The sequence below is a fragment of the Carya illinoinensis genome, chromosome 1, assembly GCF_018687715.1.
Source record: "Carya illinoinensis cultivar Pawnee chromosome 1, C.illinoinensisPawnee_v1, whole genome shotgun sequence".
Lineage (NCBI taxonomy): Eukaryota > Viridiplantae > Streptophyta > Magnoliopsida > Fagales > Juglandaceae > Carya > Carya illinoinensis.
Window position 1 is genome coordinate 34,552,477 of NC_056752.1, and position 15,592 is coordinate 34,568,068.

General features: G+C 37.9%; 2 long non-coding RNA genes across 2 annotated transcripts; both read left to right on the forward strand.

Moving 5' to 3' along the window:
* Positions 1 to 280: 280 nt before the first annotated feature.
* Positions 281 to 2,335, forward strand: LOC122302398. Its single transcript, XR_006240456.1, has 3 exons — positions 281 to 438; positions 2,073 to 2,117; positions 2,224 to 2,335. It is a non-coding gene; the product is annotated as an uncharacterized LOC122302398 (long non-coding RNA).
* A 9,686-nt stretch (positions 2,336 to 12,021) lies between these two features.
* On the forward strand, positions 12,022 to 15,364 carry LOC122302402. Its single transcript, XR_006240457.1, has 2 exons — positions 12,022 to 12,465; positions 14,694 to 15,364. It is a non-coding gene; the product is annotated as an uncharacterized LOC122302402 (long non-coding RNA).
* Positions 15,365 to 15,592: the final 228 nt, after the last annotated feature.

Consider the following 15,592-nt stretch of genomic DNA (forward strand, 5'->3'; position numbering starts at 1 on the left):
TTTCCCAAATGGCTTTGGTCTTTTTAAAATATTAAAAAGTTGGACGGACATTACGTACTATGCTCGTAGGGTGTGGGCCTTTGGACAAATGAAAAAGTCAAATAATAGACCTTTTTTTTTAAAAAGATAAAAAAATAAAAAAATAAAACCCTACGCCCATCCATATAAAAGCATCCTTATGCATGCAGTACTTCTTTCGGCCGCCCCCCTTCTCTCTCTCTCTCTCTCTCTCTCTCTCTCTCTCTCTCTCTCTCTCTCTCTCTCCCTCTCTCTCACCTTTCTTCTTCTCGTTCTTCCGTCTCCTTTCTTCTCTCATCTACGCCATTTCTCTTCTCTCATCTACACCATCTCTATTTCCTCCTCCATTTTTTTTTAAACCTCCCAAATTTTAATTTCTATGTCTCAGATATGCTGAAATTTTTTTTCCTTTCGTTCAAGGTATATTGCAGTGCAAGTTCTTGTTTCTTTCATCTCTTTGTGCTGGGATTTATTTAGTTGTTGGTTTGTGGTTCAATTTTTTTGTTTCTTACTCGTTTGGTTTGATGCTCATGTTTTTATTTATTTTTTTTTCTGCGTTTAAATCTGTGTTCTTAACAGTTTTTTGTTTATTTTCTTGCATTTATTTACAGATCTGAACAGATTCTTGCGTTTGTTGTTACATTAATGTAGAATTTTTTTTTCTTGCGTTTCATGTATATTCTTAATTTTTTTTTCATTGCATTTCAGATCTGTAGAAGATTTTTTTTTTCGATCTGTGTTCTTGGGGTTTTTCAGTTTGAGGAGATCGGTTCTTGGTTTATTTTCTTGCATATATTTAGAGATCTGAACAGATCTTCACAGTTCTTAACATATTTGTTTGTTCTTCCGTCTCTTCTATTTTTTTTTCTTGTACAAATTTTATTTTTTAAAATGTTGCATTTGTTGTTACACACATGTAGAAAATTTTTTTTCTTGCGTTTAATGTATATTCGATTCACGTTATTTTTTTCCTTGCATTTTAGATCTGTAGAATAGATTTTTCATTTGTGTTCTGATATGCGTTTCATTTCTTCTTGGTTTTCTTTGCATTTTTTTTCTTGTTATTTTCCGGCTTCTTTGCGTTCTGATCTGTATCTCATGTTGTTCTTCTCGCATGTTTTTTTTTCCTCGCACAAATTTTTTTTTTCAGATCTGTATAACAAAAGTATTTGTTTTTTTAGATATGCATTTCTAGCATCTTTTCGTTTCAGATCCAACTTTTTCTTTTCCCTTTCGGATGTTTTTTTTTTTCATCGCACAAAATTTTTTTTTTCACATTTGTATAAGAAAAGTATTTGTTTTTTTTTAGATATGTATTTCTAGGGTTCTTTCGTTTCAGATCCAAGTTTTTCTTTTCCCTTTCGTTTGATTCCTTCCCTTTGATTTGTTCTCGTTTTTGTTTGCGATTTTTTTCTTCTTATTAAGTCTTGTTTGCGTTCTGATCTGTCTCATGTTGTGTTTTTTTTTCCCCTCGCATAGATTTTTTTTTTCACATCTGTATAAGAAAAGTAGTTCTTTTTTTTTTCAGATATGTATTTCTAGGGTTTATTCTTTCATATCCAAGTTCTTATTTTCCCTTTCGTTTGATTCCTACCACTTTTCTTCCCTACGGTTTCATTTCTGCAAATTTTTTTCGTTGTTTTGTGTTTCTCGGTTTTGTTTGCAATTTTTTTTTTCTTTTTATTTTCCGTCTTGTTTGTGTTCTGATCTGTCACATGTTGTGCTTTTGTTTTCCTCGCACAGATTTATTTTTTCAGATCTGTATAAGAAAAGTATTTCTTTTTTTTTTTCAGATATGTATCTCTAGGGTTTTTTCGTTTCATATCCAAGTTCTTATTTTCCCTTTCATTTGATTCGTTCCACTTTTTTTTCCTAGGGTTTCATTTCTGCAAATTTTTTTTCGTTGTTCTGTGTTTGATCTATACTACGTTTGATTTCTTCTATTTTTGTTTTACTGCGTTTGATCTATACTTCGTTTTTTTTTTATTTATATCACTTTTGTATTTTTCATATCTATAGAACAAAAATTTCACTTGCGATCTGTTTTCCTATAGGTTTGTTCCCCACTTCTGTGCTTCCGTCGAACCAGAATCAACAAGGTTAGTTTTTTATCTTCACCAAGGTTAGTTTTTTATATTCAAAAATTTTGGAACAACTCAGTTTTCCTTTTTCACGCTAACTCGGTGTTTCTTTTTGTGTTTTCAGGACATAGAAGGAAATCAAAAGATGAATTTGTATCATGTGTTTGATTGTTTTGTTGGGTTTACTCTGTAAAATACACATGTGAATACGCAAATGTACTTTTTATTTTCTTTCATTTTTATTTTTGCTGTGATGCATATGCATATTATCTATTTACATACTTTAACTAATTCATTCATACAATACTGAGATACTGAGGAAAGAATAAGAACATACCTACAACTGCAGATTCACAAGCAACTTCGTTAGGATATTTTTTTATTTTAGAAGTCGGAATAGGGAGAGTAGAGAAAGACAAGTGTGACGCCCCCAAATCCCCACGCCCGAACACGGGGAATTCGAGAATTCGAGACGTCCGGATGGTGACAACCCGGATCACCATCCTATCGACGGGTGGCAAGTGCGTGCAAAGGCAACAAATGTGCACGAGAAACACGCAGCGGATAACGAAAGTCATAACTAAGTACCAGAATTTTTCTTAACATAATACAAGCTGTTTAAAGCATACATAAATAAAATATTACAAAACACAAATACAGTTTTAAAACCATAAAGAAAAGCATAACATCAGCAACCCGGCGGAGCCGCATCCTCGAGCTCAGCCTCCTCCTCCTCATCCTCCAAACCTGCACCAAAAGCTACGGAACCCAAAAATGGTTCCGCAGGTAAGTAAAACTCAAACACTACCACATAAAAACACATAGAACTCAAACAATATGCATGAAACATGCCCAATGCACAAAACCCATAAAACACAATTTTCCACACACGCCAAAAATCTCATTTGGCCCAAAAACATATCCTTTCCGAAAAACACGCCAAAAGTCACATTTGGCCGCCAAAAGTCCATTTGGCCCAATATCTCGCCAGAAGTCCATCTGGCCCAATATCTCGCCAGAAGTCCATCTGGCCCACGCCAAAAGTCCCATTTGGCCTCACAAACCATTATCCAATTTTAACCGTATGCACCATGACCTCCCCTAGGGGTCATCCGCACACCCTGGCTCCAGTGTCATCACACCGCAGAGTACCACCACGCATGTGACACCTAACAAGCGATGCCCAGTTCCGCGCCCCGCGCGTGCGTAGCCAAGCATCCTCTAGCCCTCGCCAGCGAAGGGCCACGGAGTCGGTGAGTAGGGCTATGCCCGGTTCCGCGTCCGGCGCGTTCGTAGCCAAGCATCCCCTAGCCCCGCTCCGGTCATCTCTCTCGACAACTCAGGGGACATCACTCAGTTTATTCCGCTCCCGAGTGACCAGAGGAGCTCCACCGAGATAATAACCCATCCCGGCTTGGGCTCGTGATACACACGCACCCGCAAAACCACTCACGCCAATACACAGGCTTTTCACGCAAAACCCACAAACACACGTGCATGCACCATGAAATGCCATATCAATGCATAATAAAATAACCAACCAACATAAATCAATAAAACAGACAACTCCGTCCTCCATTCATCCGACCCCCGAAACTCCTCGGACTCAGTCCGGAATCAACAACCAACAACAATAATTAATTGAATGAGCAATATATATTAAAATCTGAAAATAGGGTTTGGAAAATACTTACAGCGCTATACGGTATTTTTAGAAAGCTCGCGGCGTTGCAAACGGCGGAGGAAAAGCAACGTAACAGTGTAATTTACACTGTGTCCGTGGGTAATAAATTACCCATTTTTGAACGGGGACAAACCAGGGCTTAGGATTGATAGGGAATGGCCTAAGGATGATTATGAAGCTATTGGAAGTGGTGGTTGGCCGTGGGTGGCGGCGAAAACGCCGGAAATAGGCCGGAAAACTCAAATCGGAAAGCAAGCTCGTAGGAGCTGTTCCGGTGGTCGTTGGAGGCCGGAAATAGGTGGGTTAGGACGGCAAGGGACCGGTGATGAAGTGGTGAAGAAATGGTGGCCGGAGGTGGAGCGACGGCGGCGGATCGAGCCAAAAACCGTGGGGCTTCAAAGGGCTTTTCCGGCCAAACGGCCGGCCGATTGGGGGAGATATTTGGTGGGAAGGTGCGCCGGAGGGAGGGGGTTCGAACGAGACCGGCGGCGAGCCAAACGGTGGCTGGACGGCGGCGGTCTGGGCTGAAAAAGATTCCGGCGACAGGGGCAAAAACAGAGCAGGTGCAGCGACTTCCGGCGGCTCTCGAAAGCTAACGGCTGGTCCGATGGCTCTGAAAATTGGTGGGGATGAACTCTGGTGGAAGGGGAAGAGAATGGTGGTGACGGCGCACCAAACGGTGGCCGGATGGCGGAGAACTGGCCGGTCAAAGTAGCGGCGACGGGAATGAGAAAAAGGGCTGAAGTGCATACGCGGGAGAGGAGGAAGAAGAAAGAAGAAGAAAAGAAAGAAAAAGAAAGAAAAAGAAGGAAAAGGAAAAAGAAAAAGGAAAAAGAGAAAAGAAAAAGAAAAGATGAGGGAAAAGAAATGAGGTCCAGTCCTCATTCCGGAAACTAAAACTGATCCGCCGAAAACGATTTTAAAAAAAACCGTAAAACGACTAAATAAAATAAACACATCAAATAAATCAAAAACCAATTTAAAACACATTAATTTAAAATAAATAAATTAATATATTAATTAAAATAAAAACAACACTTCAGTGAAAATACACACAAAAGCGGGTCATCACATCCTCTCCCCCTTAAAAACAAATTTCGTCCTCGAAATTTGCAAGATCAACCATCCGCGCCAAACAGATACAAGGTACAACTACGAACATAATTGATAGATACCTATCATCAACAACTCCCAATAACCCAACGGTTATAACTTCACACCATAAATTGCTAATATCGGCGACGCCTTTGCTTTACCTTCCGAATTTTCATCCTATTCCAACCTTGGTAACCTAATAGCCACTTCCCGAAATTAACCATCAATAAACCAAATTGTACGACTAAAAGATTAATCTCCCATTAAAACTTCGAATCACTACTAATTCCTCAAATCAACACAAAATTTGAACTTCTAAAAATCTCCAAAAATCATGCTTTCGCGCGCACTCTGATAACTCACCAACATACATAAAGGCTATATCCTCAAAATTAATATCATGAAGAACAAGCTCAATCCACACCTAACCACAAGAAAACTTTTACTACATTTCCATAGAAAATCATATACCTCCAAAACCCACAAATCTTCATTCATTCCTCAGTTGGCCATCGCTGTCTTAAACAAAAACCAACATTCCGCAAAAATACATACATTGATTGATGATAGAAACCAGTACTAATCAACCTCCAGGCCCCAATTTGAAAACACATAATATCATCCCGAAATACACGTCTCTTGCAAAGATAAGAAACATCTCCAAAAGGTCCAAGTCATTCCCAGCCAACCAACAAGAGCGCCTATAACCTCTATCCGATATCCCACACTTCAAGCTCATTTCCAACATTTTGATTTACATCTAATCTTGCAATAACTAACTCACTATAAACTACCATTGACATCACCTAGACATAACCGAAACGCTCTTGGTGACTCACCCACCTACTTGTACTCTCAAAAACTTTAGTTTTAACACAACTAATTCCTTCAATAGCACTTCACAAATAAATCTCAAGACAGGCCATACTATTTAAATCTTCAATCCATCAAAACTATTAAACAACACTCATGAATCCTAATGCTTTAATACTTCATACACCACACATGGTGACCTAACGATCTCTTTCAAGTTAAATAACCATATCCCCAATTCTCCCAATTGAATACTTGATCTCCAAAGAAATGTATAGCCTCACCAATTTAAATTCCTATGACTTCAAGTCACAATTAATTCTCAAGATGAATACAACAGTCGTTTCAAACCATCATTCCAATGGGTAACCCGATTCGATTGTACATTCCGTTCAACTTACCAAACGACCCAGAGCCAAAATCTCTTGAATTTAGTATTATCACACAGATTCCTCTTCGACTCCTACCAAGCCAAAAATAGATGGGACTAGAACCAGCACTCCCCGAAATCCATACGCATTTACCATTACTACTCATCGATCTCATGTACTCTTAGCCAACACCACAAATCATTCAAACATACAAGTGATCCATTATTACATTTCCATCACCTGGACTTATATCCTCAACTCAACAAGAATCATTCCTAAATCTACTCAACTTATATCCTTAAATCAGCAACTAGCCATTGCTTAAAGTTTGGTACCGAGAATGGCCTTGAACCTGCTAAGAATTCATTCCCAAAAGTCTACAGATCATATAGCCTCATATTCAATCGTATACAATACCAACACAAAATCTACTATTTCCAACACCCTGATGAACCTATATCTCTCGAATCAACAGAATCATTTCCTAAAATCTGCCACTACAACCTCGAGTTAACAATAATTATTTTCTAAACTAGCTCGATATCTTCAACCCTCAAAGAAATACACGAAATAGATCATTACCGCTAATCCTCAAAGAAATCTACTCTAGAAAAATTTTCATATCAATAACTCAACTCTAATCAACCCCATTTTAATGGTTACAAACTAATCACTCACAGAGTAGATCAAGCTACAGCACTAAATCTGTAAAACTAAGAACTCAAATCCAATTATAAATCAGTCCTTCAATTCTGCAATTCTAAAACCTTAAATCAAACAAGAATCATCTTCCGGAACCTCTAAGATCAAAGAACTTACATCCCATAAAAGAAAAATCGACTCTCAAATCCTTTAAATTCTAAAACATTAATAGATAATAAATCATTTTCTGAAATTCTCAATATTGGTGGCTTTAATCCAAAACATTCACCTTAACAACTTGTAAAATCTAAAGCCCCAATTGCCACCAATTTACTCATCCGAATCACGAAATCTACAACTCGAAATTTAATTATTTCCCTCCAAAACTTGTCGAACCTAACACCTTAATTACCATAAACTTATTTTCCTAAAATCTATAAGGCTCCAAACTTTAAAACTTTGCTGAAACTTCATAAAATCTAACATCGAAATTGTTGAACTTACAACCTACTACGCTATAGACCATTTCATAAACTCCTCGGAACTAAAGAACTCAATTATTCTACTTCCCTAAAAGATCACCCAGATCATGCCATGACTCTAGCATTCTGAATCTCCGTAACCTCGCCTCCAACAGTACCAAGAGTCACTGCATACATTCGAGCCCGACCTAAAAGCCTCTGGTTAGTTCTATCATTGCGACGAGCTCCACGGCTTCCTTGAACTCTAACGGGGCACTCATGAGCAATATGTCCCACTTGGCCGCATCAGTAACACTGGGGTCCACCACTTAGCCGACACTCGCCCTCATGAGCTCTATTACAACTTCCGCAAATTGGCACTCGTCCTTCCATACGAACACTTGAGGACGCTTGCGGTCGAGTTCCGGTCCGCTGAATAAATTTTGAGGCGAACCCGAACTACTTCCTTCACCAGAAAAACTTCGCCTCTTAAGTCCTAGAGGGGAGCCCATACTCAAGTTATGCTCTCGCTCCACAAGAGTGGCCACATCCACTAAATCCTGAAAAGTTGTAATCCGGTGGCAAACTACCATTTTGCATAAATCTGGTCGCAAACCTTACATAAAATTCCCTTAAACACATCCTTAAAGTTCGTTGAACCTACACTCTCCTATACTATAGCCTCGTTACATAAATTCTACAAAACCTTGACCTCAATCATCTTAAATGACTTAAAACTAATTCCTCTCCTCATTGCTACGTGAGTTCCCACCTTACAAAGATTGCCTAAACCATGACATTCCCTTTAGACCTCAACATCATACAAGCAAACCACATCGCTAAAAATTCAAACCTACTACACTAAATGTTCCTGCCCAATAATAGTATCATCGATTATACCGCATTCCTGCCACAACACAACATTTGACCCCCTTTAAGAAAAACAAATAAAACCATCATAAAACCAAAAACACAAAACCACATGGCAAGAAACGAAAGAAACCAGCATGCAAAAACATAACCAAATAAATAAAACAAGCAAACGAGCCCAAACAAATAAAACAATTAAAACATATCAAACAGCAACTTTACTTAAAATAAATTTTAAAACACAACTTTAAAAACATTCTGGTACTACCTACGGGACATGTGGTTTTACCCAGAGCCAAACTGCTCTGATACCACCTGTGACGCCCCCAAATCCCCACGCCCGAACACGGGGAATTCGAGACGTCCGGATGGTGACAACCCGGATCACCATCCTATCGACGGGTGGCAAGTGTGTGCAAAGGCAACAAATGTGCACGAGAAACACGCAGCGGATAACGAAAGTCATAACTAAGTACCAGAATTTTTCTTAACATAATACAAGCTGTTTAAAGCATACATAAATAAAATATTACAAAACACAAATACAGTTTTAAAACCATAAAGAAAAGCATAACATCAGCAACCCGGCGGAGCCGCATCCTCGAGCTCAGCCTCCTCCTCCTCATCCTCCAAACCTGCACCAAAAGCTACGGAACCCAAAAATGGTTCCGCAGGTAAGTAAAACCCAAACACTACCACATAAAAACACATAGAACTCAAACAATATGCATGAAACATGCCCAATGCACAAAGCCCATAAAACACAATTTTCCACAAACGCCAAAAATCTCATTTGGCCCAAAAACATATCCTTTCTGAAAAACACGCCAAAAGTCACATTTGGCCGCCAAAAGTCCATTTGGCCCAATATCTCGCCAGAAGTCCATCTGGCCCAATATCTCGCCAGAAGTCCATCTGGCCCACGCCAAAAGTCCCATTTGGCCTCACAAACCATTATCCAATTTTAACCGTATGCACCATGACCTCCCCTAGGGGTCATCCGCACACCCTGGCTCCAGTGTCACACCGCAGAGTACCACCACGCATGTGACACCTAACAAGCGATGCCCAGTTCCGCGCCCCGCGCGTGCGTAGCCAAGCATCCTCTAGCCCTCGCCAGCGAAGGGCCACGGAGTCGGTGAGTAGGGCGATGCCCGGTTCCGCGCCCGGCGCGTTCGTAGCCAAGCATCCCCTAGCCCCGCTCCGGTCATCTCTCTCGACAACTCAGGGGACATCACTCAGTTTATTCCGCTCCCGAGTGACCAGAGGAGCTCCACCGAGATAATAACCCATCCCGGCTTGGGCTCGTGATACACACGCACCCGCAAAACCACTCACGCCAATACACAGGCTTTTCACGCAAAACCCACAAACACACGTGCATGCACCATGAAATGCCATATCAATGCATAATAAAATAACCAACCAACATAAATCAATAAAACAGACAACTCCGTCCTCCATTCATCCGACCCCCGAAACTCCTCGGACTCAGTCCGGAATCAACAACCAACAACAATAATTAATTGAATGAGCAATATATATTAAAATCTGAAAATAGGGTTTGGAAAATACTTACAGCGCTATACGGTATTTTTAGAAAGCTCGCGGCGTTGCAAACGGCGGAGGAAAAGCAACGTAACAGTGTAATTTACACTGTGTCCGTGGGTAATAAATTACCCATTTTTGAACGGGGACAAACCAGGGCTTAGGATTGATAGGGAATGGCCTAAGGATGATTATGAAGCTATTGGAAGTGGTGGTTGGCCGTGGGTGGCGGCGAAAACGCCGGAAATAGGCCGGAAAACTCAAATCGGAAAGCAAGCTCGTAGGAGCTGTTCCGGTGGTCGTTGGAGGCCGGAAATAGGTGGGTTAGGACGGCAAGGGACCGATGATGAAGTGGTGAAGAAATGGTGGCCGGAGGTGGAGCGACGGCGGCGGATCGAGCCAAAAACCGTGGGGCTTCAAAGGGCTTTTCCGGCCAAACGGCCGGCCGATTGGGGGAGATATTTGGTGGGAAGGTGCGCCGGAGGGAGGGGGTTCGAACGAGACCGGTGGCGAGCCAAACGGTGGCCGGACGGCGGCGGTCTGGGCTGAAAAAGATTCCGGCGACAGGGGCAAAAATAGAGCAGGTGCAGCGACTTCCGGCGGCTCCCGAAAGCTAACGGCTGGTCCGATGGCTCTGAAAATTGGTGGGGATGAACTCTGGTGGAAGGGGAAGAGAATGGTGGTGACGGCGCGCCAAACGGTGGCCGGATGGCGGAGAACTGGCCGGTCAAAGTAGCGGCGACGGGAATGAGAAAAAGGGCTGAAGTGCATACGCGGGAGAGGAGGAAGAAGAAAGAAGAAGAAACGAAAGAAAAAGAAAGAAAAAGGAAAAAGAGAAAAGAAAAAGAAAAGATGAGGGAAAAGAAATGAGGTCCAGTCCTCACTCCGGAAACTAAAACTGATCCGCCGAAAACGATTTTAAAAAAAACCGTAAAACGACTAAATAAAATAAACACATCAAATAAATCAAAAACCAATTTAAAACACATTAATTTAAAATAAATAAATTAATATATTAATTAAAATAAAAACAACACTTCAGTGAAAATACACACAAAAGCGGGTCATCACAACAAGATACAAAATGAAAGTAAAATTTACATTTAAATTTCAGTCGGTTGAACTTGTCAGACAAACTGATAACCTTTAATCCTAAAAAGACAATAAAATCAAGTCGGCAAAGCAAAACCTCACCAAGAACAACGAACCATTAAGGGGCAAAATTGGAAATAAAATAAGAAAAAGTAAAACTGTCGGTGTGAAGGTAAGAAGACCAAATTATCTGTTGGTAAAACAAAATTAAAACGCAAACAGCCGTAATTGTCAAATAAAGTTAATGGTAAAATTGAAAAAAAAAATTAGACGAAAATACTGTTGTTAAGCGATCGGCACTTTATATATACTTATAGATATATATAAAAGGGTATAAAGACGATTTATGGGCATATGCATGCTTAATTCGGTGGCTTTATAACAGTCATTCATAAAGTAAGTCGATTTACAACACTCTCCCTTAAATGACCACTCATCAAGAATATGCATCGTTAAAATCTTGTCAAAAAAAAATTCAGTGGAAAAAAAATAATAACGAAGGAAAAAAATACAGTATTCATGTATAACATCAAATGTTTTAGGATTGCTTCATTAAAATTTTGTAAAGAAAAATACAATGGGACAAAACCTTAGCAAATGAAAAATAATACAATCAATATAAGTCTTAAAGACATTTACTCCCCCTGAAAAATGCATGATAATAGGTTTTTAAGTTTTCGCATTCTAATGTTCTGCACAATCTTCTTAAATGTTACAGTTGGTAATGTCTTAGTAAATAAATCTGTCAGATTATCACTTGACCGTATTTGCTTGACGTCAATTTCATCTTTCTCCTAAAGTTCATGAGTATAAAAAATTTAGATGAAATATGTTTAGTTCTGTCACATTTGATATATCCTCCTCTAATTTGAATGATATAAGCAGCATTATTTTCATATAAAATTATTGGGCTATCATTGATCACGGGAATAATACACCTTTTTTTGAATATGTTGAATCACTGATCTAAGCCAAATACATTCTTGACTTGTCTCATGACATTCTTTGTTTTTTAGATAGTCACTTAAAATTTGAATTCTATATTGAATTAGACATCTCACTCTATAATAATAAAATTATTTTTTAACTTTTTATCTACTTATTTAATGCATTTTTTTATTTTTATTTTTATAATTTCCAACAACCTAGGTCAGGCCTTAGGTTTGCTCTCCCCAATGGTCACTAGTTTGAGTCCCCTCAAGACCACTAGAGGTTTACCTGACCGTTAACTTCAAGACCCCATAGAATTAGTCGAGATTTACACAAATGTAAATCTGGCCCGAACACTCACGGATATAAAAAAATATAAAATAAAATAAAAAAATAAAAATCTATACATCAAATACACAAAACCCAATTATTAACCTAAATTAACTTCATTTTCAAACATAGAATATTAAAATATATACAAAATCAACGTCATGCTCATATCCAACAACCTAGAAATCAAAATCAATAATTCTAAAAGTAAGCCTCACACCCTGCATGCCACTTAAGCAAATATGAATTTTCTTTTCTGTCCTTATATTTAAACACACATGTTTCTCATTCTCACAATTTCCCTCATCCCATTCTTTTCCTTTTGATTTCCACATGTCCCTACTCTTCCCCCTCTTTCCCCTATCTCCTCCTCTTTCCCCTTTCCTCTTCTCCTTCATGTCACAATCATCGGTCTCATTCTCATTCACATTCCAGCAAGAACAGAAGCTAGGGTGGGCAACGAATATCAAGGATTTCGGCTCCTTTAACTTCAACATTCCAGCGAGCAAGACCTGGAGAGATTTTCGTTGGTATTTCCTTTCCATTTTCTCCTTCAGTGTTCCTTCTCAGTTCACATTTTCATATTACATATTCAATATTTACTCTATTTTGATTTTTTTATGATTATTCCTTTTTGTTTGATGATTTGGTAATTACTAGCATTTACTATTTTCTTCGGAAAGCTGTTCCTTTTTCTTATATTCTCTCTTGTTTATTCTAGTTAGGTTTTTATTAATGATGGATGGGTAAGTTGATGAGCTTCGACTTGGACTACATAGGAAGATAGGAAGCAAATCTCCATACTAGGCCTAATTGGCAGTTGGGTTTTTTTCCTTTTTTTTAATATTCATCATGGGGATTGTTCTTTTTCGTCTCGATTATCTGTTCTTCCTTCTCAGTTCTTCAACGATGGGTTTCTCAAGTACAAGCCCATGAGTTTGTGAAGATGGTTTCAGATTTGGGGTTTAGGGTTTAAGATAAGTCTGTGAAGACGATTTTTCTTTCTTGGACGGAGACGAGAACAAAAGGGTTGCTTATATGGGTTTTTGCTTCATTCGATTTTTACCATTCCTTTCTCTTTTTTTTCCCATGTTATTGGGTGTTCTGTGTGTGTTAAATTTTAGGGCTACTATGTAGCACGACTCAATCAAAATATGTAAAAATTATATCCAATTGAAACACCTATTTGATATACAAAAAAAAGCATATACCTCTTTGCAAGTTTTCAATCGTAATGCACTTTCAAACTCACAAAACTCACAATCATGCCTTCTAGCTTCCAGTGTGGTGGTAGTAAGAGGATACTTAGAGAATAAGATGAAATGAAAATTTGTGAATAATAATAAGATGTTTTGTGAATAGTAGTAAGATAGTTTTGAGTTAAGTATTTATTGGGTTTTGGAAAAGGAGAAATAAAATTTTGAATAAAAAAATTATAAATTAAAATAATGTTAGAATATAACTGTTTAATATTGTTTTTATTTTGAAATTTGAAAAAGTTGATTTTTTTTTATTTGAAATTTTGGAAAAGTTAAAATAATTATTTTGAAAATGTTGTAATGATTAGTTTGAAAGTATTTGTGTTTGAATGATGTTTAAAAAGAAAATTAGATGAGATGGGACGGAATGAGATAAAAAAAAAAATTTCCAAACATCCCTTAAGTCTCTTCTATCACCCACCACGCATGCACGAATATTATATGCAAGAACCTATTCGATGAAAAAAAAAGTCTTGTATAAATTGCAGGTTAATTGCCTAAATACCAAGAATCTCGATTCATGCAAACATACAACAGATTGCATGTACGTCAATAATCAATTTCTTTTTTACACAACTGACTAAATTGGTGGGAGAAGATTAGAGTTCTGATTGAGCTGAATTATTGCATATTTTATATTTATAACCAATATATTTTAATTACTTCATTGATATTATTATTGGTTTTAGATGGAAAAATGGTTAATAAGCATAAATATGAGTTTGTGATTTTAATTAATTAATATCATGATTTGTGTTTAATTTTATAACCTATGATTTAATTAAGCAATATTTCTTCACATGCACATTATATTTTTAATATTTTATTTTTTTCCTTTTTATTTGTTTGTACTTTTTGGGTGCGATTTCTTTTTCTTTTTTTTATTACTGCTTTGTGTTATTTGTTTCACTCATTTTTATTGCTTTTAAATAATGGTCTCTTGTTTTATTTTTGACATTTTCAAACTTCAAGCAAGATTCACATTGAACTATCAAAGGTGCTATGCATTTTGGCAAGAAGAAGCAACACGTGGGTTATGGAAGACATTGATATTTTTTATTGACAAAAGATGAAATGGTGGAAAACATATGGGACCTGTTGGATTATTTCTTTTGGACAATAGAATACAAGATGCAATTCTTTTCACAAGAGAAAAGCAATTGACACCTACAGGGGCGGCCTGGTTTGACCATCATGTATCACATAAACTAGATATTTGCTAGAGCATTTCCCTTTTGCTCTGGGACGCAAGCTTTCTTCTCAAACGCAGTAGCTTTTTGAAATCCTTCCTTGTTTTTTTAGATGTTGCACAATTCTCATTGACAAAAAGCAGCAGCACGCAATATGCTTTCTGACACACATGCTGAACACGCAACATGCAGCAACCTTGGAGATTATTATTTTCTTGGCTTTTGGATAGAATGCAGCTGTTATTTTATTGGGTTCACGACACACATGAAAAGAAAAGCAATATGACTCTTCAAAGCAAAGTTATGCAGGTGCCTTACACACGCAGGAAAACGAGATGCACTACAAGAGATGTTTTTGGGAAGCTCTTTTTCTGACAAGAGACGCGCAAAAGACATTTTGGGAAGGCATGATTCAGTAGAAGAAAAGGCATCACTGACTAGGAGCGGTTTCCTGGACAGGAGGCTAAGACGAAAGATAATTTAGGAAAGGAAGAAGACGACTTTTGACTTTAGCTTTTGAAGGTTTTACGGAAGCATGAAAATAAGCAACCTATTCTATGGACCAATTGTCGGACGCATACTGTAACACATTTTATTTTCATTTGGTTCCTAGGCAGCATGCCTATAAAAAAAATTGAAGGAAAACTGAAAAAAGACCCTTGATCATTCAGTTGAGAGAGCCATAGCGTAGTGTAATATAATATTTTTTTTCTCTAAGTTTTTCTTTAGTTTTTCAGAGAACTCAGGTGAGGAGAGGGAGATGGCAGCGCAGTTGTAGAGCCCCCTAGCCCAACTGTTACTGTCCATCCTTCTTCCTCCACCTGTAGTCTTTTCTCCAGTTTATTTTGTGAGAATGAGAGAAGAGACCGAACACTTGCTAGAGAGTTGTAAACTGGTTTTCGGCCAACTCCAAATTCTACTGTTCAACATAGTTCTAGAGCCCCTTGGCGACACTATAACTACCCATCTCTCTTCTTCCATCTTTAGCTTTTTTTCTCTAGTTTATTTTAATTCTAGTTTGTTTAACTTGATATCATTTATTTTTCTTCCACTTTTAAGCTTTTATTTAAATTCCTATATGTTTAATTTGATGTCATTTATTTTACTTGCTTTTAAATTTATGCTTATATAATTTGATGTCATTTACTTTTCTTTGCTACACAAAAATCCAAAAAATATGAATCTGGTTCACAACCAGTATATTTTTC